The 27,746-nt window shown below is 46.2% G+C and overlaps 1 protein-coding gene across 2 annotated transcripts in view; it reads right to left on the reverse strand.

Annotated features, from left to right (window-relative positions):
• Window positions 1-4,351, reverse strand: part of SYNDIG1 (synapse differentiation inducing 1) — a 462,378-nt gene extending 458,027 nt beyond the window's left edge. For both annotated transcript variants that reach the window (XM_040427400.1, XM_040427401.1), the window contains exon 1: window positions 3,885-4,351. The gene's annotated coding sequence lies outside the window, so the exon portion shown is untranslated. The remainder of the gene's footprint in view (window positions 1-3,884) is intronic.
• Window positions 4,352-27,746: the final 23,395 nt, after the last annotated feature.

Raw genomic sequence — 27,746 nt, forward strand, 5'->3', positions numbered from 1 at the left:
AAGGCAGCATGACCTCTTCAAGTATTCTGATGTATTCAAACTGATCCATGATCCCTGGTATGCGATAAATAGGCCCAACACCGTAGTATCAGAAACATCCCCATATCATGATGCTTGCTCCACCATGCTTCACTGTCTTCACAGTGTACTGTGGCTTGAATTCAGTGTTTGGGGGTCATCTGACAAACTGTCTCCGGACACTAGACGCAACAAGAACAGTCTTACTTTCATCAGTCCACAAAATGTCTCTTTAGGCCAGTCAATGTGCCCTTAGACAAATGTCAGCACATGTCTTTCTTTCAACAGTGGGACTTTACGGGGTCTTCTTGCAGATAGCTTGGCTTCACATAGGCGTCTTCTAATTGTAACAGTACTCACAGGTAACTTTAGACCTTCTTTGATATTCCTGGAGCTGATTGTTGGCTGAGTCCTTGCCATTTTGGCTATTCTTCTATCCATTTGAATGGTAGTTTTTCACTTTCTTCCACGTCTTTCAGGTTTTGGTTCCCATTTTAAAGCATTTGCGATCATTTTATCTGTGCAGCCTATCATTTTCTGCACTTCTTTATATGTTTTCTTCTTTCCAATCAACTTTTTAATCAAGGTATGCTGTCCTTCTGAACAATGTCTGGAATGACCCATTTTCCTCAGAATTTTTGAGAGAAATGCACTGTAACCAGCATGTACAACATTTGATGCCTTCCTTCCTTAAATAAGGGCAATAATTGCCACCTGTTTTTCAAAGAATGAATAACTTCACTCATTAAACTCCACACTGCTATTATTTTGAACATGTCCCTTTCAATAAGTGATTGAATTACAGAGAATCAGCAGCATGCATGTCATGACTGTTGGGTCTGTTGGATTTCTATTACTCTACTACACCTGCTAGTAAATTATTTGCCATGTAGAAATAACATTTCTACCAAAAACAGTGATTGATCAGGTTAGTGATGTCTGACTGCTATTATTTTGAACACAACTGTAAGTATGAATCATTATTTTCAGGGGGCAAGTTGCATGCATTAGATTAAAAGTAATTATACATCTAAATGGAGTATTGCCATTATGTAATGATATATTGCTAGGTTATGACATCACTTTATGATTTGTGTTAGGTCCCATCTCTAGGATCCCCACAAATCCTACTGGTGTAATGCTGCGTCTAATTCTAAAGACCCCCAAAGACATAATATTATTGTCAGCCAAATCTTCCTTTTTCAAATGGGACTGGCCAACAGTCTTAGGCTTCATACACACAACTGTATTTTTTATTGCGTGTTTATGCAGATAGTACACTGAACCATTCATTTCCATGGGGCTATTCACACATCCGAATTTGTTGCTGATCCGTGCGACTGTTACGCAAATGATCAAACACGTCCTGTTCTTGTTTGTACAGTATTTCTATTCATGGGAGTAACAAAAATACATAATGCACACAGAAGATATCCTCAATTTGTGGATTTTTCTGTGGACTGCATTTTAATGCCTGATCCTTCTGGGAGATAAGCTACTGCCTGAACTGTGCGAAAACACATGCACACTCGCCCAAACTGATCATGTATGGATATGAGAGAGTCGGAAGAGAGAGAGATGTCAGCCAAACAAGGGTTCCTCGCACAGCCAGGTGGAGTGTGCAGGGAAAATAGTGAAGGGTACACAGCCATACACCAATGCCCCTATGGGGGTGTCAAACTCCCACCAATCATAAACAGATGACATCCCAGCAATATGTTATCACCTTACAAGATGGGAATACCCCTTCAATTTGAAATACAGTCATTTAGTCCTTACATCCAGTTATTTTTATATCATTATAGAAGATATGAAGATTCCAGGGTGTCTGCAGGAGGAAACTGGCAGCAATTTCTCAGCAGCACCACCCACCACAGGAATAATGCATGGGCGACCCATGAAATACTTGGACGTGCCTGGTCCTCCAAAGCAAGGGACCGGCTTCACAGCTGCACTCTGCTCTAGCTGGCAGTTTGCCCCTTCTACTAATTTACCGTTTTCTAGTAGCATATTTCAGGATAGGATTTCTAAACCAGGCAATCCCTTTAATGGCATTTTATTAAAGCATTTAAACATTTCTTAGGCTTTTCTTCAAGGATGGATGGTGACCACGGAGTGAGGTCCATCTGTAAAGTATATGCTGAAGACATAACTAGCCTTCTCAGAAGACAGCATTCATACGTAGCTCTAACAGCCCTAAACCGTTTCAGGTTTGCATTTCTATTAAGTGATAGAGTGAATGGATTTTGTTTCAATGATTTCCCGGGGGGGAACATGGGAAGATTGTCCACATTCTCCAGGAAAAAGGATCATCAAATGGGCAATTATGCTAACAGTAAAGAACAACGTGCCTTTGTGCATGTATAATAGAGATGCAGTATATGTCAAAAATCCCGTCCTACAGATCATTTACATTTACATGCACATAAACCCTTGGAAAGCCTGCAACACATAGGTAGCGTGAACCATTATCCAGGAATTACTGATTGCATGTGTCTATTATTATATATTTTATCTTACCGTATTTATTTATTAGGCGTAAAATAATATTGGTATACACTGTGTGTTGTTGCCAGAGCTACTGAGCAGCTTTCAGAGCACAATGCGAGGACTAAAGTCGATAATCTGTATTAGCTCACACACACTGTAAATAAATAATGCATAAAGTATCGATATTTGTCACATAGCACTGACGTATTCTGTGGCGCTGTACAATGTGTGACAAAACATAAATGACAACATAAAAATAAAACAATTTTCAGCCAACGGGAGAAAACAGCAAAGATCCTTGGCCACGAGAGCTTACAATCTACGGCCTCATGCACACAACTGTTGTTTGGGTCAGCATCCGATCCACATTTTTTTTTTTTGCGAATCGCACAGAGACTCATTCATTTCTATGGGTCCTTAAAAAAATCTGTGTGCTGTTGGCACCCGTGCGGCTGTTCCACAAATTATAGAACATGTCTTATTCTTGTCCATTTTGCAGACAAGAATAGGCAGGGCTATTGGGAAAATACGGCAAGAACACTGCCAGTATCCATATGTTGGGGATCCGCGGTTTGCAAACCACAAAATGATTACGGTTGCGTACAAGTCGTACAAAAAAAAATGTACAAAAGTTTACTATTAGGCATCACTGTGCGTCACACCAGCATCCAGCTCATAGCCATCTACTGTGCCAGGAAGGCTTCCTGGGGCTAAATATCGGATTTAAGAGAACACACATCAGGACAAAATTCAGCAGAAAATTAAAATAGGCCAAAAGGAGCTTAACTTAGAGGAGTCATTCTGACACCTTCAGCAACACTGCAGTCCCAAAGTTTACCGATCCACTAACTTACGTGGTTCAAACTCTACTTTTCTAATCTAAAACATTCATAATGCAGTTGAGTTCTAAAGGGACACATAGGAACCTAAGTTCTTAAAAGTTTTCCCATGGACTGCAATGGCCTGTAATAAAATGTCCCCAATGACTCAACTAGAATCCAAGCATCTAGCACCGTCATACATAATCATGCATGGAAAAAGGATACTAGATGCCAACAAATGGCAAGCAGTAACACCCTATGCAGTCCTGCTGTTTACAACCTGCAGAAGACTCCTAGAGGGGATCGTGAGGGGGTCTCAGACATTGATCAACAGTCCTGTAGATACCGAGCTGCCTGGCATAACATTCCCCAGCACAGTCAGATGCAGCCAGCATATTAACTTCTCTCTCCCCAAAAAAGCCACCTATGTGCTGCATGATCAATAGCAGGAAGCCCTTGAGATGCCCACACATAGACTGCAGCACGCAGGTACAATGGAGCATGCAGCATGCATTCTCTGGGTGCATGTAAAGGGCTCAATAGAAGGGACCTTACCTTACCAAGGTGAAGCACCTCAGAGCAGTGCTAAAAGTTATGCTAATTCTGGAGAAGCTGCTCCATCTGATCCATGGAAGTGATGGGAGACAGTCTTGGACTTGTTGGTCGAGGATGAAGCAATCAGCCCCAATGCAAGGTAGTGATCAGCAAGGAGCCCCCAAGGCACAGCAGCTATAGGGAGCAGGGGATGAACTTGAATTGACCAGAGGTGGGAGGCAAGGGTCCACAAACACACCAAGAAACAATGAAGGAGGCTTTGCAGATCTTCCAGAGCCAACTGCAATGAATGGGATAGGGATGCACACAAGGTGAAGGGGGCCAACTTTTCTACTGCAGCAGCCTGCTTGACTGGTTTTGCAGTTTTTTCATGAAGCTCAGCAGAGGGAGGAAGAAATAGATGTGTGTATAAGGAGGGAGAGGCTGGATGAGGTGGGAGATGAGGGCAGCAGCCACCGCTAGGCTGACAGTAATTTACAGCCCCTGCACAGGAGAGGTAGAGACATGGAGGGAGGAGGATCCTTCTTGGTCTTAAAGAGAGCTAGGCTGCCACTGAGCTCAGTCTCCTGCTTTTAGTGGAAGAGACAGGGAGATATTTCAAGCTTGGATACAGAAATCCCTGTCATAGGAGTAGGTGTTTTATGCCCCTGCATTATGTATAGCGTGTGAAGAAGACACTGCTCCTCAGGATCTGGGAGGAGATTCTTCAGTCACTGCACGTTCAGATGTCCTGCAAATAAATCCATCAGAGCAGAGGAACCATCCGCATCCTCCTCTGGAGCTGCTCGGTGTCAGGGTGACTTGCTCTGCTGCTGTCATTTCTCCAGTGCACTTTACAGCATATTAGTGGCCACTTAAAATAGCTGTCATTCAGCTTATCTGGGATGAGATAATGTCTTCTGGCTACACATTTCTGTCCCTTATCTGGGAAGTGAAATTTCCCATTCTAGGTGGGCACTTTGCCATAGGGCTGGATTTATATCAGAGGTGCCCTGCCATGAAATATGGAATAGCTTCTATGTTGTGATCAGCTGTCTCCAGGGTCAGTGCAGTCTTAGCAGCTCTTACATAAATCTAATTGTAGGGAGATTGCTCAAAGTACAAGGGAAGGTGCCCATCTGTGTTTAGAGATGTGTCTACTGATGTAAGTATCAGGGGGGTACCAGACACTGCAATACCAATGGGGTACCAGATGCTGACGTATCATTAGGGTACTAGACGCTGATGTATCAATGGGGTACCAGATGCTGATGTATCATTGGGGTAAGAGACACTGATGTATCATTGGGGTAAGAGACGCTGATGTATCAGTGGGGTACCAGACACTGATATATCAGTGGAGTATTAGGTGCTGATATATCAGTGGGGTACCAGACGCTGACGTATCATTGGGGTACCAGACGCTGACATATCAGTGAGGTACCAGACGCTGACGTATGAATGGATTACCAGATGCTAATGTATGAATGGGGTTTTAGAAGATGATGTATCTGTGGGGTACCAAGCACTGATGTATCAGTGGAGTACCAGGTGCTGATGTATCAGTGGAGTGCCAGGTGCTGTTGTATCAGTGGGGCACCAGATGCTGACTAGTGATAGACGAACATCGGCCGGGACGGTTCGCGAATGTTCGCGAACCGCAAGTTCCCATCAAGCCTTATTCACTTTAATGGCAGGCAAACCTGGAAAACCTTCAGGTCATATTTTCAGCCACCAAATAATTACTAGAAGTGCACAAATAGTCCCACAACAAGGACAGTGACATACTATAGGGGGATCAATGAAAAAAATTCCCACCAAAAAAAAGTATTTTAATCAGGGGCTATTTATATGCGTCTTAAAGGGAAATTCTCAAAAATGTGCCCTGCTGGAGCCTAGAAAATTTTTGTTTTAGGACACGGGAGTACGGGCCCTAAAAATTAGGCATTCACCTGACATAAAATAAGTGATTATGTTGCTCGAGGTACATTATGCGGTCAATGGATAAAATTTTACTGTAGCTCAGAAAAGATCAAGTGATTATGTGGCTGGAGGTATATTAGACGGTCAGTCGATAACAATTTTACTGCAGGCAAGTGGAGTACAGGCTCCAAACATTAGGCATTCACCGTACAGAAAAGATCAAGTGATTATGTGGCTGGAGGTATATTAGACAGTCATTGTATAACAATTCTACTGCAGGCCAGTGGAGTATAGGCCCCAAACATTAGGCATTCACCGGACAGAAAACATCAAGTGATTATGTGCCTAGAGGTACATTAGGCGGTCACCGTATAATAATTTTACTGTTGGCTAGTTAGATTACAGGCCCCAAACATTAGGCATTCACCGGACAGAAAAGATCAAGTGATTATGTGGCTGGAGGTATATTAGATGGTCATTGGATAACAATTTTACTGCAGGCCAGTGGAGTACAGGCCCCAAACATTAGGCATTTACCGGACAGAAAAGGCATTTTATGCCGCTGTATTTACATAAGACAGGGACAATACTTTGTTCTGTGTGGTGGCGGATATGTGTGGGCTGGCATAAGGAAATTCAATTAAACATGGTCATCATAGGTGTTCAATTTCTCCGAGATCCATGCCTCATTCATTTTTAGAAATGTGAGGTAGTCCACACTGTCGTAAGCTAGGCGAGTGCGCTTATCGGTCATGATATCCCCTGCTGCACTGAACGAGGACACTCGACGAGGGGCAATCCAAGAGTTCCACGGCAAATTGTGCAAGCTCTGGCCACAGGTCAAGCCTGCACACCCAGTAGTCCAGGGGTTCCTTGCTTCTCAGAGCGTCCACATAGGCCGTTAGCCTGAAGTAGTCGGACACCTGTCGGTCTAGGCGTTCCCTGAGGCTGGATCCGGAGGGCGGCTGTCGATGGGTTGGCTGCAAGAATGATCTCATATCCGAAGTGACCAACACATCTTCAAACCGCCCACTTCTTGCAGGCGCAGTAGGATTGGTACCCGCACCTGTTTCGCTGTGGGTGGAAATTCCTCTGCCAGCGACCTACAACAGCAAAATGCAGCATCTCTCGCAGCAAGGCCTGGAAATGCTGCATTCTGACAGCCCTCTGTGATGCTGGTAGCATGTCTGCCATTTTGTGTTTGTACCGGTAGTCTAAGTACGTTGCCACCCAGTACTGGTGCTTGCCCTTTATACTTTTCATACTGGGGTCCCTCTTCAAACACTGGAGCATGAAGGCCCCCATTTGCACTAAATTGGAAGCAGTGTAGCGTCCTGGCTCCTACTCATCACCCAGGAAAATATCGTCCTCTGTCTCCTTCTCCTAGCCACGGAGAACACCAGGGATCCCTGAAAAGTTTAAAGCCTGCTCTTCTTGCTCCTCCTCGCCCCAGCCATCCAGCCACCATCCTCCTGTGACTTCTCAGATGGAGTAGCCCCCCCTTTGAATTCATTCAGAATTGCGACTTCCTCATCTTCCAGCTCCTGCTCCTCGATGGCTTGATCAATGACACGACGCAATGCACGCTCCAGAAAGAAGGTGTAAGGTACGATGTCACTTATGGTGCCCTGGCTGCGACTAATCAGTTTGGTGATCTCATCAAATGGCCGCAGAAGTCTGCATGCGTCGTGTATGAGCAGCCACTGGCGCGGTGAAAAGAAACCAGGCTCCCCAGAACCTGTCCTGCTGCAGAATTCGTACAGGTAGTTGTTAAGGGCATGTTGCTGCTGGCGCAGCCTATCAAACATATACAAGGTGAAGTTCCAGCCATCGGGCTGTCACAAATCAGGCATCTGACGGGCACGTGGTGTCACCGCTGAACGACAGCAAGGCGAGCCATGGCCGTGTAAGATCTTCTAAAATGGGCAGAGATTTTCCTGGCCTGCCACAAGACGTCCTGGACCCGGGGTATTTAGCAACGAATCGCTGCACGACTAAGTTCAGGACTTGTGCCATGCACGCTCAGCAGATTGGCACCATTGTTGCACACCACTGACTTTACCAACTGTCAAATTGAGCGGGGTTGGCCACTGATCGGCCTGTGACTGCAGAGCTGAAAGCAGTGCAGGACCGGTGTGGCTCTTGGCTTCCAGGCACAACAGCCGCAGCACAGCATGGCAATGTCTAACCTGGCACGTCGAATAGGTTCTGGGGAGCTTGGAGGGTGCAGCGTAAGAGGCGGTAGCAGTGGAAAAGGAGGAGTCAGCTGAGGAGCAGATGAATGATGGAGTAGGAGGAGAAGAACAGGCAGGCCTGCATGCAATCTGTGGCGGTAACACCAAATCCACACGGGTGCCACGGGTTGCATGCTTGACAGCCGTCAGAATGTTCACCCAGTGGGCAGTAAAAGTTATGTACCTTCCCTGCCCGTGTTTGCTAGACCACGTGTCTGTTGTCAGATGTATCTTGGCACCAACACTGTGTGCCAGAGATACATTCACTTGCCGCTGAACATGGCCATATAGCTCTGGGATGCCCTTGTGGGAGAAAAACTTTCTTTTGGGAACTTCCATTGCGGTGTGCCAATGGCAACAAATTTTCTAAAGGCCTCCGAGTCCAACAGTTTATATGGCAGTAGTTGGCAGGCTAGCAGTTCCGACAAGCCAGCGGTCAGCCGTTGGGCAAGAGGGTTATCCGGCGCTATCAAATTTTTACGCTCGAACATTTTGGGCACGGAAGCCTGCCTTTTGCCAGAAGAACGGTGGACAGTGGAAGGTAGAGTGGAGGACAAATTGGAGGAGAGAGGAGAAGGAAAAGAGGCAGGACGTGGAGTGCAGGGAGTGTGGATTTGTAGGTTCTGATGGTGTTGCTCCCACTGGGCTCGATGATGGGAGGCCAGGTGCCTTCTTAAGGCGGTCGTTCCTAGGTGATTGTTGGGCTTACCGTGACTTATGCGTTGACAGCACAGGCTGCAGATGGCAACACTATTGTTAGCAGCTAACATGTTAAGAAAAACCCACATTGCGGAACCATGTTCCGGCCTCCTGGGAGCGCCACTTGTGACCGTGCATGGTGAATAGCTCGCTCCAGATACATTTGCAGTCTGCTTTTTGCCTCCTGTGCACTGCGAGTTCTGCCTGCTTCTCCTTCTACCCCCTATCTGCTGCTCTGTCTCTCCCTTTGAACTCCCCTCCTCTTTCACTCTTGTGGGCACCCATGTGACATCCATCAACACGTCATCATTGTCACCTTCTCCACCACTGACATTAGAGATCTCGGGGTAGGCAGCAACAGCAGGGACCACCCTCCTTGGCCTGATCTGGGTACTGTCGTCAGACCGCTGGGTCGCGACCTCCTCTTTTTGATCCGATGCCAAAAATGGCTGCGCATTGGTAAGGTCTGGGAATGGAAGGGAAAATAATTCCTCTGTCTCGAGTGGAGGGGCTATGGTGGTGGTGTTTTTGGGGGTTCACACAGCAGAGAGTGAGGAGGGTGCAGATACAGAGGATGAGGATGGTGCAGAAGCAGAAGGCTGAGTGAGCCACTCAACCAACTCTGGTGCCTCCTTTGACGTAATCGCACGCACCTTCTCCAACTTCCCTCTTACTCTGCCTGTCATTTTCAAAATGACCCTGTGACAAAGTCCCTATAGAAGAGCAGTATTTGTTGAAGCAGGTATATCGCAGGCCTCAATCAATATTTGGTGGAAGCTGGCTTATCAGGTATATAGAACCCTTAACCCCTTAAGGACTCAGCCCTATTTCACCTTAAGGACTTGGCCATTTTTTGCAAATCTGACCAGTGTCACTTTAAGTGCTCATAACTTTAAAACGCTTTGACTTACCCAGGCCGTTCTGAGATTGTTTTTTCGTCACATATTGTACTTCATGACACTGCTAAAATTGGGTCAAAAAAGTTAATTTTTTTTGCATAAAAAAATACAATTTTTACCGAAAATTTAGAAAAATTAGCAAATTTCAAAGTTTCAGTTTCTCTACCTCTGTAATACATAGTAATACCCCCAAAAATTGTGATGACTTTACATTCCCCATATGTCTACTTCATGTTTGTAGCATTTTGGAAATGATATTTTATTTTTTGGGGATGTTACAAGGCTTAGAAGTTTGGAAGCAAATTTTGAAATTTTCACAAATCTTCAAAATCCCACTTTTTATGGACCAGTTCAGGTTTGAAGTCATATTGTGAGGCTTAGATAATAGAAACCTCCCAAAAATGACCCCATTCTAGAAACTACACCCCTCAAGGTATTCAAAACAGTTTTTTCAAACTGTATTAACCCTTTAAGTCTTCCACAAGAGTTAATGGCAGATTGAGAAACAATTTAGAAATTTCTATTTTTTGGAAAATTTTCCAATATAATCAATTTTTTCCAGGAGTAAAACAAGGGTTAACTGCCAAACAAAACTCAAAATGGGTTGCCCTGATTCTGTAGTTTGCAGAAACACCCCATATGTGGTCGTAAACTACTGTTTGGCCAAACGGGAGCACATAGAAGGAGGGGAACACCATATGGGTTTTGGAAGGCAGATTTTGCAGGACTGGTTTTGTTTATACCATGTCCCATTTGAAGCCCCCTGTTGCACCCCTAGAATAGAAATTTCAAAAAAGTGACTCCATCTAAGAAAGTACACCCCTCAAGGTATTCAAAACTGGGTTTACAAACTTTGTTAACCCTTTAGGTGCTCCACAAGAGTTATTGGCAGATGGAGAAACAATTTAGAAATTTCAATTTTTTGGAAAATTTTCCAATATAATCAATTTTTTCCAGGAGTAAAACAGGGGTTAACTGCCAAACAAAACTCAAAATGGGTTGCCCTGATTCTTTAGTTTGCAAAAACACCCCATATGTGGTCGTAAACTACTGTTTGGCCGAACGGGAGCACATAGAAGGAGGGGAACACCATATGGGTTTTGTAAGGCAGATTTTGCAGGACTGGTTTTGTTTATACCATGTCCCATTTGAAGCCCCCTGTTGCACCCCTAGAATAGAAATTTCAAAAAAGTGACTCCATCTAAGAAAGTACACCCCTCAAGGTATTCAAAACTGGGTTTACAAACTTTGTTAACCCTTTAGGTGTTCCACAAGAGTTATTGACAGATGGAGAAACAATTTAGAAATTTCTATTTTTTGGAAAATTTTCCAATATAATCAATTTATTCCAGGAGTAAAACAAGGGTTAACTGCCAAACAAAACTTAAAATGGGTTGCCCTGATTCTGTAGTTTGCAGAAACACCCCATATGTGGTCGTAAACTACTATTTGGCTAAACGGCAGGACATAGAAGAAGGGGAACGTCATATGGTTTTTGGAAGGCAGATTTTGCTGGACTGGTTTATTTACACCATGTACCCTTTCAAGCCCCCTGATGCACCCCTAGAGTAGAAACTCCATAAAAGTGACCCCATCTAGGAAACTACGGGATAAGGTGGTTGTTGTTTTGGGACTATTTTAGGGGTAAATATGATTTTTGGTTGCTCTATATTACTCTTTTTTGAGGCAATGTAACAAAAAAAATTTTTTTTAAATTGTTTCTACATTCGCTATTTAGTTTTGTGGAACACCTAAAGGGTTAACATAGTTTGTAAAGTAACTTTTGAATACCTTGAGGGGTGTAGTTTCTTAGATGGGGTCACTTTTTAGGAGTTTCTAGTCTAGGCTACATCAGGGGGGGCTTCTAATGGGACATGGTGTCAAAAAAAAACTGTCCATCAAAATCTGCCTTCCAGAAACCGGATGGAGTTCCCTTCGTTCTATGCCCTGCCGTGCGGCTATATAGCCATTTACGACCACATATGGGGTGTTTCTGCAAACTACAGAATCAGGGCCATAAATATTGAGTTTTGTTTGGCTGTTAACCCTTGCTTTATTACCGGCAAAAAGGATTCAAATGGAAATTTTGCCCAAAAATGGGTGTTTTGGCACCGTTTTTATTTTATATTTTTAACACCGTTCATCCGAGGCGTTTGGTCAAAAGTTATTTTTATAGCGACGACTTTTACGCACGCGACGATGCCCAATATGTATGGCTCTCAGACTTTGGAGACACTAAGCAGGCATCCTAAAAACTGCGGCCCTCCAGATGTTGTAAAACTACAATTCCCACCATGCCCTGCTGATGGCTGTAGGTTGTCTGGGCATGCTGGGAGTTATAGTTTTACAACATCTGGAGGGCCGCAGTTTGAGGATGCCTGCTCTAAAACTAATATTTTTTTGGGGAAAAAAAATTGTTTCCGTGTCTCCAAAGTCTGAGAGCCATAGTTTTTTATGTTCTCTAGTGGACTGTTGGGGATTATAAAAATTTTGTACTCCATGGAAGTGTGATACTCCCTGAAGCAATTGATAATGCAGAGGCCCGGATGATCGGGGCACGTGTCACATTGAGTAGTGGTGTCCTTCCGTATCCCCCTCTTGTGACACACTCTGCATCTTTTTTGGGTTCGTCCCTTCTTTCCAGTATGGGGGACCACACCTGGAAAGTGTTGGCCAGGGACGATCCGGGCGCCTCCAATTCCCGAGGTACTCCGGCCTGCTCTTTCCCGGTCCGAAAAGATCAGGTCTTTGAGGACTGCCTCATAGAATTGGAGGAATGTCCCTGTGCTGCCAGCGCTTCGGGATAGTACAAAAGAGTTGTACATGGCAACCTGTACCAAGTAGACCGCAACTTTTTTGTACCATGCCCGGGTTTTGCGCATGGCATTATATGGCTTGAGGACTTGATCAGAGAGATCAACTCCTCCCATATACCGATTGTAGTCGACGATACAATCGGGCTTGAGGACCGTTGCCGCGGTACCTCGCACAGGGACTGGGGTGGTGCTGTTACCGTGGATTGTGGACAGCATAAGGACATCCCTCTTGTCCTTATTTCTGACCAGCAACAGGTTTCCACTGGTAAGTGCACGGGTCTCACCCCTTGGGATAGGTACCTGGAGGGGGTGGGCAGGGAGGCCGCGTTGATTTTTCCGCACGGTCCCACAAGCGAACGTGGATCTGGCGGCAAGGGACCTGAACAAGGGAATGCTGGTATAAAAGTTGTCCACGTACAAGTGGTAACCGTTATCCAGCAGTGGGTACATAAGGTCCCACACGAGTTTCCCGGTAACACCCAGAGTGGGGGGACATTCTGGGGGTTGAATCCGGGAATCTCGCCCCTCGTACACACAAAATTTGTAAGTGTACCCTGAGGTACTCTCACAAATTTTGTATAGCTTCACGCCATACCTCGCCCGCTTTGTGGGAATATATTGGCGGAAACTGAGTCTCCCCTTGAACGCAACGAGAGACTCATCAACCGCGACCTCCCTTCCAGGTACGTAGGCCTGCTGAAATGTGGCCCCAAAATGATCGATGACCGGCCGTATCTTATACAGCCGGTCATAGGCAGGATCACCTTGGGGTGGACATGCTGCATTATCGGAATAATGCAGACATTTCCGGATGGCCTCAAACCGGGGACGTGTCATAACCATACTGTACAGTGGGGTCTGGTATAGGACGTCCCCACTCCAGTATTGTCTGACACTGGGTTTTTGGACTAGACCCATATGCAGCACGAGGCCCCAAAATGTCCTCATCTCGGCTGCACTGACCGGCGTCCAGCCACCGGGTCTAGCCAAAAATGAGCCTGGGTTTTGAGCGACGAACTGTTGGGCGTACAGATTCGTCTGCTCCACCATCAGATTCACCAGTGGGTTACTGAAAAAAAAACTAAAATAGTCAATTTCAGTAAACCCCACTGTGGGAATCTGGATTCCAGGATTGCCAGCAAAATCCGGAATCTCAGGCTCAAAGTCCACTGGGGGACACCAGCTAAGTTCATCGGCAGGGGGCTCCGGTGGACTTATTTGGTGGGCCGGGAAACCAGTACGAACCCCAGGGCGGCTCGTACTAGGGTGGGCCACAGGATCCCTAGCATATGGGGCCCCTGGCTCCGCCTGGCGGCGTCTCCGCCGCCTTGGTGGCTCATCGTCATCCGATGATGATGAGGAGGATGTGGATGACAAAAGGAACGTGGGGTCATCCTCATCCTCACTGGGGCTCTCGGAGTCGGAGGCAATCTGGGCGTATGCCTCCTCGGCCGAGAACATCCGGCGGGCCATGGGTGTGTGTGCGTGTATGTGTGCGTGTGTGGCAAACTTTATTATATGTGCGTGTGTGTGGGGGCAACGGGTGTTCGCGTACTAAATAAGGAAAAAAAAGGGGCAAGTGTTAGAAAAAAAAAAAAAAAGTTCAAAGTTGCTGATCAGCGGTACAACGCTGATCAGCGGTGGGGCGGTGGGGCGGTGGGGCGGGCGATGCGCTAACAGTGGCCGGACAAAAAAAGTGCCGGACAGTCAGCGCACGCAGAAAAAAAAAAAAAAAAAAGTGGTGGTAAGGGGGCTGGTGGTGAAAGGGGGGGGGGGGGCTGGTGAGGTGGGGGCTGGTGGGGGGAAGGGTGGGGGGTGGGGGGGGCTGGTGGTGGTGGGGGGCTGGTGGGGGGGGGGGGTGGGGGGGGCAAGTGGCAGGGGGGGGGGGTCTGGGGTCTGATAGGGGGACTCAGGAGCTGGACGCTGGACGGTGCTGCACGGTCAGGGTGCTGGACAGGAAGAGGAGGGGAGAGAGGAGCGCAGGAAGTTTGAATCTCGCGCCTCTCTCCCCTGCACCAATCAGCACCCTGGACAGCGGCGTTCAGCACCAGGGCCAGCACCGCCTCTCCAAATCCTCGGACTGCGATAGGTGGTGTATAATTACGCCACCGATCGCAGTCTTTTTCCGGTTCATCGGGTCACAGGACACCCGAATGGACCGGAAACGCAGAAAACCGCAGGTCTGAATTGACCTGCGGTTTTCTGCGATCGTCGATACGGGGGGGTCAAATGACCCCCCCCTGCATTGTTACGGGCAGCCGAAATCCCGTTCCGATTAACCCCCGCGGCGCCGGAATAGCAAATTAAAGCCATGACGTACCGGTACGTCATGGGTCCTTAAGGATTCGGGAACCATGCCGTACCGGTACGTCCTAAGTCCTTAAGGGGTTAATGAGTATTTTCTGGAAGCTGGTATATCAAATCCCTTAATCAATATTTCGTGGAAGCCAGTGTATCGCAGTCCTCAATCAATATTTTGCGAAATTATAAGTATATCACACCCCTCAGTATGTCACAACTATCGATAGCACCCCTTAAAGGGACTTTTGTGGCTCTATTAGCTAGCGTTTGGTGTGCCTAACAGTCTGTCCCTGCTCCACACAGCAACCTCTCCCTACACTGGCAAAAAACGTAAAATGTAAAATGGCTGCCAGATCGGGTTTATTTATAGGGCAGGGGGTGTATCCATGTGCTGAAACATCTCAATTGGCTGTCCTGTCCCACCTGATGGACATGTCATGGGTCAAAGTTCGGCACAATGCAAAAGAACATGGTGCCAGCGGCCATCGCAAAACGACAGCCAGGCAAACAGCAAGACCATCTCTATTGCTGACATGTCAATGGGGTACCAGGCACGGACGTATCAGTGAGGTACCAGATGCTGACATACAGATGTAGCCAGCATTAAAGTCAAAGCTCATGCTCTATCCCACTAGCTTATCTCAGTAACTTAGTTTTCTGTAATGATGTGCAAAGCTTAAATGTGGTGTTGAGTTACACTGATGGCGTTATCCCACTGATTTTGGTGCTGGCTACATCTGTATCAGTGGGATACTAGATGCTGATGTATCAGTAGGGTACCAGATGCTGATGTATCAGTAGGTTATTAGATGCTGATTAATCAGTAGGGTACCAAACGCTGATGTATCAGTGGAGTACCAGATGCTGATGTATCAGTGGGGTACCAGGCACTGACGTATCAGTGGTAGTGTTGAGCGAGCATGCTCGACCGAATACCAGTTCGGCTCGAGCATTGCTATGCTCGGCACATGGCGGTACTCGGCAGAGTACCGCATGTGCTCGAGCACAATACTCCAGTCTCCTGCCCGCATGTTTCGCGGCTGCTAAGCAGCCAATAAACGTACAGGTAAGTACTGCCTTTTTCCATAGACGGTGTCCCCTGCGGACAATTAAATTAAATTATCTGCGCCACATCCTCTGTTTAAAGTGTGCGCATCCCTAAAATATCAGTGACATCCAGTACACTTTTTCCATAGACACTGCGAACTGTGATATTACCTGTGGTACTTGTCCTGTATAACGTTTCCTCATCACAAATAACTTTGTAAAAATGTTTGCACATAAACTTCCAAATCCTACGCTACTGTACATGTGACATACTTTCAAGCATATATCACATTTAAAATGAAGAAGGCGATCGGTAAGGGATGGGGAAGTGGCCTTGATGCTGATGGTGCGCGCAGAGGCCGTGGTCCTGGGCGCGGAAAAACAGTGCCTGCTGCCAGAGCACAAGAAAAACAATCATCCAAGATACCTAACTTCATGTCCCAGTTTGCACGACGGCGTAGGACACCACTCTTGAAGTCAGACCAGTGCGACCAGGTGGTCGGTTGGATTGTCAGCAGATAATGCTTCCAGACGGTTAACCACCACCCTGTCTACCACCAAGTCCAGTCTCAGTAGCCAGGAGTCTGGTCAACAGAATCCTCACCCTGATCATCCTTCCTCCTACCATTTACAGTCTGGCCAAACAAGTGATCCCAAACTAGGATATTCTGAGGACCTCTTTTCATCGCCATTACTTGATTTGGCCCTCTCGCCAAGCACGCTTGAAGAGGGACATGAGATCTTGTGCCCTGATTCCCAACCTCTTGAACATCCACAGTCACAGAAACATGACAGTGGGGAACGGCAATTAGTGTTTAATGAGGTGGATGATGATGAGACACAGTTGCCAATGAGTCAACCGCAGTTACTGTCTCAAGAGGTTGATGAAGAGGATGAGACACAGTTGTCAATCACTGAGGTTGTGGTTAGGTCAACAAATCAGGAGGATGATCAGAGTGAGGAAGTGTCATGACCGGCGTGCCGATCACATACGTGACGCAAGGGGAGGGAAAAGGGAAGGCCCTGTCCAAGGGAGAGGGAAAGGTGGTGACCCCTAACTCACCTTGAGGCTGGCACCTGACTGCCCTGACATCCCTAGACGGGTTCCTCACCCGTACGCCGATCACGTGCCTAAACCCTGGCTTTTCCTAAGATGAGCCCTACGTAGTGAATAGGGCGGTGGGAACACTAGTCCGCACCACTAACACTAAAGGAAAACACCAAGGAGAGGACAGACAATACAGACAAAACATATAATCCCAGGTGGGCGACAACAGTAGACAACAGAAGCCCAACAGGGATCCGGAGGGTAACGCTCTGGAACAACAACCAGGAATCTCAGCTACACAGCTCCAGTGGGTCAGTATAGAAGTCCAGGCAGGAAGCTCTATATCTGGCAACCAGAGAAGTGGGAGAGGGGAATATAAGGAGGTTGGGAGTGCTGGACAAGAAACAGCTGAGGAGAAGGAGCTACGGATCCTGAGTGAGCCAAAAAGGGTTGCAAGGCAAACCCAGAAAGCTACCATTAAGAAACAGCACTATCTTTATACATAGAGCACGCAGCCACCCGCTGCGACTTCCTGATCCCGGGTATAACGGAGTCAGGCGTGGCTCTTGACACCCTCGTGACAGTACCCCCCTCTCTACGAGGGGCCTCCGGACACTCAGGACTAGGTCTCTCAGGATGAGAGGCATGAAAAGCCCGAACTAACCTGTCGGCGTTTACCTCAGACGCTGGAACCCACATTCTTTCCTCGGGACCGTAACCCCTCCAATGCACCAGATATTGAAGAGAGAGGCGGACCCGACGAGAATCAACAATTTTGGACATTTGAAACTCTAGATTACCATCCACAACAATAGGAGGGGGTGGCAGCGGTGACAGTTCTAGAAGTGGAACATACTTCTTGAGTAACGACTTATGGAAGACGTTATGTATTTTAAAAGTCTGAGGTAGCTCCAGACGAAAAGCCATGGGGTTAATGATGGCTACTATTTTGTAAGGGCCAATGAACCTAGGACCCAGTTTCCAAGAGGGAACCCCTAATTTAATATTCCTAGTAGACAACCACACATAGTCATTCACTCCTAGGACCTGGCGACCGTCTCTTATCAGCCATGCATTTATATTTACCTCCCATATTTTTCAAGTTAGCTTGCACCTTCTGCCAAACAGACGAAAGAGATGACGAAATCCGTTCCTCTTCAGGAACCCCAGAACAAAAAGCTTTCCAAAACTTAGAAATAAACTGGGTTCCCCGATCCGAAACAACATCGGAAGGGACCCTGTGAAGCTTCACGATTTCACTGATGAATACCTGAGCAAGAGTCTTAGCATTAGGTATTGCGGGTAACGCAATGAAGTGTACCATTTTACTAAACCTGTCTACTACTACCAAGATAACTGTTTTACCTGCAGACAAAGGTAAGTCAGTGATAAAATCCATTGACAGATGTGTCCATGGCCTATTGGGAATGACAAGTGGCAATAAAGACCCTGCAGGACGTGTATGAGAGACTTTTGCGCGTGCACAAGTAGAACAAGTAGACACAAAATCCGTTACATCCATTCCTGACGCAACCTTGGCCACCAAAAACGACGAGACAATAGCTCCAAGGTTGCTCTACTATCCGGGTGCCCAGCAAGTGCCGAATTATGATGTTCCTTTAATAATTCGAGACGCAGGTTTAACGGTACAAACAATTTCTCTGAGGGGCAAAAGACCGGGGCGTCCCCCTGGGCCTCTAACACCTTCCCCTCCAGAACAGAGTTGTCACCACCAGACATCTGAGAAGCTCTGACAGATGTCCTTCAGAACCTCCTCCTTGAGGTTCCTTTTGTTTTGCTTTCATTTTCTCATCTCGTTAGCCTCTCTCAGCTGTCATGTAGTTGCACTGATTGCATCCCTTTAAATCCCTTCCCATACTGCATCACTTTGCAGTTTATGCAACTTCCTGGAGTATATGCATGCTGGATGCTACTACTGAGTCTTCTACAGATAAGTTTTGTTTATTCATTTGTATTTTCCTGTTTGCTGGATCCCAGGAGACCCTGACTCCCTCCGTATCAAGTGTAGGGAGCCGGTGGTCGTGTCCCCTCACTATTATAGGGTGTTCAGGGGTTATTCAGTCGAGGTACGAGGATATGCGATCTTCTACCATTGATAATTTTGCATAGGCTGAGCAGTTTAGGGAGAGAGCCAGGTCTGTTGCAGGGCTATCCCTTTGGTTCCTTAGTTTTGGATCCAGTCAGCCGGATCTTCCTTTTGTGTCTTCTAGTTTGCTGTACACCTTCCGTGACATTATAAAACGCCAAAACTGTCTCAAGCATGGATCCGGTTTCACTTTTGACTGAACACATGCAGGGTCTTTCATTGGAGGTAGCGGATCTCCGTAAAACTGTTTCGCAGTTTAAGGTGACCGGTTCAGCTTGCGTTCATGGAGTTTGTTCTGAGCCTAAGATCTCGCTCCCGGATACGTTCTCCGGGGGTAGTGAGAATTTTGTTCGTTTTAGAGAGGCTTACAAACTCCATTTTTGCCTACTTCCCCATTCCTCTGGTGATGAGGAGCAGAGGGTGGGGATCATCATCTCGCTGCTCAGGGATAACGCTCAGTCCTGGGCTTATCGCTGCAGGTGGGGGCACGGCCCCTCTGTTCAGTGGATGAATTTTTTTTAGCCCTGGGTCAGATATATGATGATCCGGATCGTATTGCTCTGGCTGAGTCTAGATTACGTCTTTTATGCCAGGGTAAACAGTCCGCAGAGATATATTGTTCAGAATTTCGGAGATGGGCAGCTGTTACTGGTTGGAATGATGCTGCACTCCGAAGTCAATTTTGCCATGGTCTTTCAGAGGGATTGAAAGATGCATTTGCCTTTCATGAGAGACCTACCTCCTTGGACTCTGCCATGTCTCGGGCCGTTCGTATTGACAGGCGTCTTAGAGAGAGAGGAGAGATCACTCCTTCCTGTCATACTCAGTCCAAGGACAGTGCGGCGGTCTCATTCAGTGCACAGGGGTCTCAGTCGCTCTCAATCCCTTCTGAGCAGGAGCCCATGCAGCTGGGTTTGCTTGCCTCTGACAATAGAGGATTTAGCTCTCATGGGAAGGTTTGTTTCTGTTGTGGAGGTATAAATCATTTGGCAAATGTTTGTCCCTCTAGGAGATTCAGGCAGTTTTTTGAGAGTAATAAAGAAACAAAAAGAAAAAAATCCTCTAAAAACTTTCCATCTGTTACTATTGGCAAGGTTGATGCGGAAATTGAAGGTTTTCCGTTTGCTTGTAGTTCCTGTTTTGTCCTACCTGCCAGGGTGGCGCTAGAGAGCAAGAATATTTTTTGTGAGATTTTTGTAGATAGTGGAGCAGTTGTCAATCTTATTGATAATCAATTTGCTATGACTCATGGTTTCCAGGTATGCACTTTGGGAAAGGATATAACTGTTTTTGCTATTGATTCCGTTCCACTTTCTCAGAAATCGTTAAAGGGCATAGTTCACAATATCCGTTTGATTGTGAGTGATACTCATGTTGAGGATGTGTCATGTTTCGTCCTAAACGGGTTGCCTACTCCTCTAGTGTTGGGGCTACCCTGGCTCACTAAACATAACCCCACCATTGATTGGCAAGCGAGGCAAATAAATGGTTGGAGTGACTTTTGCAGAGAGAATTGCCTCACGACATCGGGCTCAGAGGTTTCTACTAAGACTGTACCATCTTTCCTCTCTGAATTTTCGGATGTGTTTTCTGAGAGTGGTGTTCAGGAATTGCCCCCTCACAGGGAGTACGATTGCCCTATTAATCTCACCCCAGGCGCCAAGCTGCCTAAATCTCGTTTATACAATCTCTCCCAACCTGAAAGGGTCGCTATGCGTGCTTATATCTCTGAGAGTCTGAGAAAGGGACACATACGACCCTCGAAGTCACCTGTTGCCGTTGGTTTTTTCTTTGTTAAGAAAAAAGATGGTTCTTTAAGACCATGTCTGGATTTCAGGGAGCTGAACAGTATCACAATTCGTGACCCTTATCCGCTTCCTCTGATGCCGGACCTGTTTAACCAGATTGTGGGGGCTAAAGTTTTTTCCAAATTGGATCTAAGAGGGGCATACAACCTGGTCAGGGTCAGAGAAGGAGACGAATGGAAGACGGCCTTCAATACCCCTGAGGGCCATTTTGAGAATTTTGTTATGCCTTTTGGTTTGATGAATGCTCCAGCCGTCTTTCAGCATTTTGTGAAAAGCATTTTTTATCATTTAATGGGGAAATTTGTATTAGTGTATCTGGATGACATTTAGATTTTTTCTCCTGATTTCAAAACTCATAAGGAACATTTACGTCAGGTCTTGCTCATCCTGCGGGAGAATAAATTGTACGCTAAACTGGAAAAATGTGTGTTTGCGGTTCCAGAAATTCAATTTCTGGGGTTTCTTCTCTCCGCTTCTGGTTTTCGCATGGACCCCGAGAAGGTCCGCGCTGTGCTTGAGTGGGAGCTTCCTGAGAATCAGAAGGCGCTGATGCGTTTTCTGGGTTTTGCCAATTATTACAGGAAGTTTATTTTGAATTATTCCTCTGTTGTTAAACCACTCACTGATATGACTAGAAAGGGGGTAGATTTTCCCTCCTGGTCGGTAGAGGCGCGTAAGGCTTTTTCTAATATCAAGGAGAGTTTTTCTTCCGCTCCCATCTTGGTACAACCTGATGTCTCTCTGCCCTTCATAGTTGAGGTTGATGCTTCTGAGGTGGGTGTGGTGCGGTCTTGTCTCAGGGTCCCTCTCCTGCCAAATGGCGACCGTGTGCCTTTTTCTCGAAGAAACTGTCCTCCGCAGAGAGAAATTACGATGTGGGAGATAGGGAGTTGTTGGCCATCAAGTTAGCTTTTGAGGAATGGCGCCATTGGCTAGAGGGAGCCAGACACCCTATTACCGTGTTTACTGACCATAAGAATCTGGCCTACTTGGAGTCAGCCAAGCGTCTGAAGCCGAGACAGGCCAGATGGTCTTTGTTCTTTTCAAGGTTTAATTTTGTTGTCACCTTCCGCCCTGGGGTTAAGAATGTGAAGGCGGATGCCCTGTCACGTTGTTTTCCGGGAGGTGGGAATTTTGAAGACCCGGGTCCCATTTTGGCTGAAGGTGTGGTGGTCTCTGCTCTTTATCCTGAATTGGAGGCAGAGGTTCAGGTAGCCCAGTCAGAGGCTCCTGATCTTTGTCCTCCTGGGAGGTTGTTTGTGCCTCTCGCTTTAAGACACAAGATTTTTAAGGAGCACCACGATACTGTCCTTGCTGGGCACCCGGGGCAAGAGCCACAGTGGATCTCATTGCTCAGAGATTCTGGTGGCCGGCGCTTCGTAAGTCGGTTGAGGGTTTTGTGGCAGCCTGCGAGACCTGCGCTCGTGCCAAAGTCCCTCATTCACGGCCATCAGGTCCTCTCCTTCCGTTACCCATTCCTTCCCGTCCTTGGACACATCTGTCCATGGACTTCATTACGGACCTGCCTCGTTCCTCGGGGAAGACTGTGATTCTGGTGGTGGTGGACCGTTTTAGCAAAATGGTGCATTTCATTCCTTTTCCTGGCTTGCCCAATGCTAAAACGCTGGCGCAGGCATTTATTGATCACATTGTCAAATTGCATGGTATTCCTTCAGACATTGTCTCTGATAGGGGCACGCAGTTTGTTTCCAGATTCTGGAAGGCTTTCTGTTCTCGCTTGGGGGTTCGGTTGTCATTCTCTTCTGCTTTCCACCCGCAGTCGAATGGTCAGACAGAGCGCGTCAATCAGAATCTAGAGACATATCTGCGCTGTTTTGTGGCGGAGAATCAGGAGGATTGGTGTTCTTTTTTGTCCCTTGCTGAGTTTGCTTTAAATAACCGTCGTCAGGAGTCCTCTGATAAGTCACCATTTTTTGGTGCATATGGGTTTCATCTGCAGTTTGGGACATTCTCTGGAGAGGGGTCTTCTGGTTTACCTGATGAGGACAGATTCTCCTCATCTTTGTCATCGATTTGGCATAAGATTCAGGATAATCTAAAGAGCATGAGTGAGAGATATAAGCGTGTGGCGGATAAGAGACGTGTTTCTGGTCCGGACCTGAATGTTGGTGATCTGGTATGGTTGTCTACTAAGAATATCAAATTAAAGGTTCCCTCCTGGAAGTTGGGTCCTAAGTTTATTGGGCCTTACAAAATCTTGTCCGTCATCAATCCTGTTGCCTACCGTCTTGATCTTCCTCAGACTTGGAAGATCCATAATGTTTTTCATAAGTCCTTATTAAAACCTTATGTCCAACCCATTGTACCCTCGTCTTTGCCTCCTCCTCCGATTGTGGTTGATGGTAATCTTGAATTTCATTTTTTTGCAGGACGATCTGTAGTTTTTATTGATACCATTTTGGATTTTTTTTGTCCTTTTGATCACATTTTATTACCTTTTTTGGGGTGAAGCAATGAAAAAATGCCATTATGCCACTCACCGTATGAGATAAATATTTTTATATTTTAATAGTACGGGAATTTTTGGACCTGGCAATGCCCATGATGTTTATATTTTTTTATGGTTTATGTATTTTTTTACATTTTTTTACATTTTTTTAAACCTTTTTAAGCCCCTCTAGGAGGCTACATTATTCAGTAATTAGATTGTTTTCTTTTAGATTATACTATAGTCCTATAGAACTACAGTATAAGCTCCATTCGCTGGTATCCTATTCTGGTCTGCCACCTGCAGTTCTAATACGTTGGGTTTCTTCAGAGAGACTCAGCACTTCACAATTATCAAAGCCCTATACAATATACAATATTTGGGGATTTAGACCAACAGGGACATTCATAGGAATTAAAGAGGTATTCTGGTTTTAGTGATTACATTTATTTATGTGTTTATTTTTTGAAAGAAAATGATGCTAAACAATTTTCTATTTTACAAACCGGATTCCAAAAAAGTTGGGACACTATACAAATCGTGAATAAAAACTGAATGCAATGATGTGGAGGTACCAACTTCTAATATTTTATTCAGAATAGAACATAAATCACGGAACAAAAGTTTAAACTGAGAAAATGTACCATTTTAAGGGAAAAATATGTTGAATCAGAATTTCATGGTGTCAACAAATCCCCAAAAAGTTGGGACAAGGCCATTTTCACCACTGTGTGGCATCTCATCTTCTTCTTACAACACTCAACAGACGTCTGGGGACCGAGGAGTCCAGTTTCTCAAGTTTAGAAATAGGAATGCTCTCCCATTCTTGTCTAATACAGGCCTCTAACTGTTCAATCGTCTTGGGCCTTCTTTGTTGCACCTTCCTCTTTATGATGCGCCAAATGTTCTCTATAGGTGAAAGATCTGGACTGCAGACTGGCCATTTCAGTACCCGGATCCTTCTCCTACGCAGCCATGATGTTGTGATTGATGCAGAATGTGGTCTGGCATTATCTTGTTGAAAAATGCAGGGTCTTCCCTGAAAGAGATGACGTCTGGATGGGAGCATATGTTGTTCTAGAACCTAAATATATTTTTCTGCATTGATGGTGCCTTTCCAGACATGCAAGCTGCCCATGCCACACGCACTCATGCAACCCCATACCATCAGAGATGCAGGCTTCTGAACTAAGCGTTGATAACAACTTGGGTTGTCCTTCTCCTCTTTGGTCTGGATGACATGGCGTCCCAGATTTCCAAAAAGAACTTCGAATCGTGACTCGTCTGACCACACAACCGTCCTCCATTTTGCCACACTCCATTTTAAATGATCCCTGGCCCAGTGAAAACGCCTGAGCTCGTGGATCTTGCTTAGAAATGGCTTCTTCTTTGCACTGTAGAGTTTCAGCTGGCAACGGCGGATGGCTTGGTGGATTGTGTTCACTGACAATGGTTTCTGGAAGTATTCCTGAGCCCATTCTGTGATTTCCTTTACAGTAGCATTCCTGTTTGTGGTGCAGTGTCGTTTAAGGGCCCGGAGATCAAGGGCATCCAGTATGGTTTTACGGCCTTGACTCTTACGCACAGAGATTGTTCCAGATTCTCTGAATCTTCGGATGATGTTATGCACAGTTGATGATGATAGATGCAAAGTCTTTGCAATTTTTCGCTGGGTAACACCTTTCTGATATTGCTCCACTATCTTTCTGCGCAACATTGTGCGAATTGGTGATCCTCTACCCATCTTGGCTTCTGAGAGACACTGCCACTCTGAGAAGCTCTTTTTATACCCAATCATGTTGCCAATTGACCTAATTAGTGTTAATTGGTCTTCCAGCTCTTCGTTATGCTCAAATTTACTTTTTCCAGCCTCTTATTGCTACTTGTCCCAACTTTTTTGGGATTTGTTGACACCGTGAAAATTGGAATCAACGTATTTTTCCTTTAAAATGATACATTTACTCGGATTAAACGTTTGATCTGTCATCTACGTTCTATTACAAATAAAATATTGACATTTGCCATCTCTACATCATTGCATTCAGTTTTTATTCACAATTAGTTTAGTGTCCCAACTTTTTTGTAATCCGGTTTGTACATCTAATATATCCATGCAGTAGCCTCTCCCTTAAGAAAAACATGGTATGGCCCATTTTAGCCCTGTAAAATGCATCCAAAGGAGAGCTGGATAGGACTAAACATGGTATCGGTCATGTGAGCCGTTATGTGACCCTCACAAGGATCATTGTCACTACCAGAGCTTTGAGACGTTCTCACAGCTCTGTTTCTCCACCTCTGTGATGATGTCACTACTAGAGCTTAGAGGAGTTCTCTCTGCTCTGTTTCTCCGCCCCTGTGATGAGGTCTTTACTTTCTGTTTCCTTCCTCCCAGCTGTCCCTCCTGTGTTTGATTTCTCTGCCTTTAAATCACCCCTCCTCCTTTGTAGGGTGTGGATTATACTTTTCATTTGAGCTGTATCTCTCGCTTGAGTATCTTCACTTGTGTGATATCTTTTCACTGGACCTGTGCTCGGCTGAAGCAAGTACTTCGGATATTGTCTGCTGACTTTGGATCTGTTTTCACTGCTGCTGCAGCTCCTTCAGTTAAGTGTACAGACAATGTGTGTTTCTGTTTGTTTGCTGACTGGATCCGAGGCGACCCCTGTTCCGTCCATATACTGAGCAGGGCACCGGTGGCCGTGCCCCTTCCACTATTGTAGAAGTTACAATGGTCATCAGCCTTAGGTACGCGGGCATGTCTTGATCCACCATCTGGATCTGGACATGTGCTTAGCAGCATAGGGAGAGCTTTTAGGGTCTGACAGGGGTCCCCCTTTATCCTCCCTAGTTTGGGTCCGGTCAGTAGCTAATTCACTGTGTATGCTCTTGTTGCTCACATACAGCCGTGACATTATAATCCACCTAAACCGTCCTTTTTGACATGGATCCGCTTTCTGACCTGGTTGACCGCATGCAGGGTCTTTCTTTGGAGGTAGTGGATCTCCGTCAATCTATGACTCAGCTTCAAGCATTGGGCTCTGCTCCGGCCCATGGAGTCTGTTGCGAGCCAAAGGTCTCACTTTCGGAAACGTTCTCCAGGGCCAGTGAGAATTTTGTTCGCTTCAGAGAGGCATGCAAACTCCATTTTTGCTTGTGTCCCCATTCCTCTGGTAATGAGGAGCAGAGGGTGAGGATTGTCATCTCCCTGCTCAGGGTTAATGCTCAGACTTGGGCTTTTTCGCTGCCATCGGGGGATCCCTCCCTTCGATCCGTGGAAAGATTTTTTGTGGCCCTGGGGCAGATATATGATGACCCGGATCGTGTTGCTCTGGCCGAATCTAACTTACGTTTTTTATGCCAGAACAAACTGTCTGCGGAGCTTTATTGTTCTGAATTTCGGAGATGGGCAGCTGATTCAGGTTGGAATGATGCTGCACTCCGGAGTCAGTTCTGTCATGGTCTCTCAGAGAGATTGAAAGATGCGTTTGCTTTCTATGAGAGACCAACGTCCTTAGAGTCTGCCATGTCATTGGCGGTACGCCTTGACAGGCGTCTAAGAGAAAGAAACGAGACCTCTCTGTCCAGCCATTGTCAGTCTAGGGGCAGTGGTGCGGACTCATTCAGTGTGCAGGGGCCTCATCCTGTCTCGGTCCCCTCTGAGGAGGAGCCCATGCAGCTAGGTCGACTTGCCCCTGATAAAAGAGGATTTAGTCCTCAGAGAATGGTGTGTTTTTGTGATTCATGAACTGTACTATGAGTGATAATAAGAGAAAAACCTCAAAAGGTAAATCATCAAACTCTGCTTCATCTGCTACTTTGGGCGAAGTTGCTGTAGGAATTGATGCTTTTCCTCTGACCTGCAGTTCCCATTTTCTCCTTTCTGCTTCTGGTTTTCGCATGGATCCGGAGAAGGTCCGTGCTGTGCTTGAGTGGGAGCTTCCTGAGAATCAGAAGGCATTGATGCGCTTTCTGGGTTTTGCGAACTATTACAGAAAGTTAATTTTGAATTATTCCTCTGTTGTCAAACCCCTCACTGACATGACAAAAAAGGGGGCAGATTTTTCCTCTTGGTCGGAGGAGGCGCTTGCAGCTTTTTCTAAGATTAAAGAGAGTTTTGCGTCTGCTCCCGTCTTGGTGCATCCCGATGTTTCCTTACCTTTTATTGTTGAGGTGGATGCTTCCGACGTGGATGTGGGTGCGGTTTTCTCCCAGGGCCCTTCTCCTGCCAAATGGCGACCCTGTGCCTTTTTCTCTAAAAAACTCTCCCCGGCAGAGAAAAACTATGATGTGGGAGATAGGGAGTTGTTGGCCATCAAGTTGGCTTTCGAGGCATGGCGCCATTGGTTGGAGGGGGCCAGGCACCCTATCACCGTTTTTACTGACCATAAGAATCTGGCGTACTTGGAGTCGGCCAGGCGTATGAATCTGAGACAGGCCAGATGGTCTCTGTTCTTCTCCAGATTCAATTTTGTCGTTACATTCTGCCCTGGGATCAAAAATGTGAAGGCTGATGCTCTCTCTCGCTGTTTTCCGGGAGGAGGAAACTCCGAGG

The sequence above is a fragment of the Bufo bufo genome, chromosome 4 (assembly GCF_905171765.1).
Source record: "Bufo bufo chromosome 4, aBufBuf1.1, whole genome shotgun sequence".
NCBI lineage: Eukaryota > Metazoa > Chordata > Amphibia > Anura > Bufonidae > Bufo > Bufo bufo.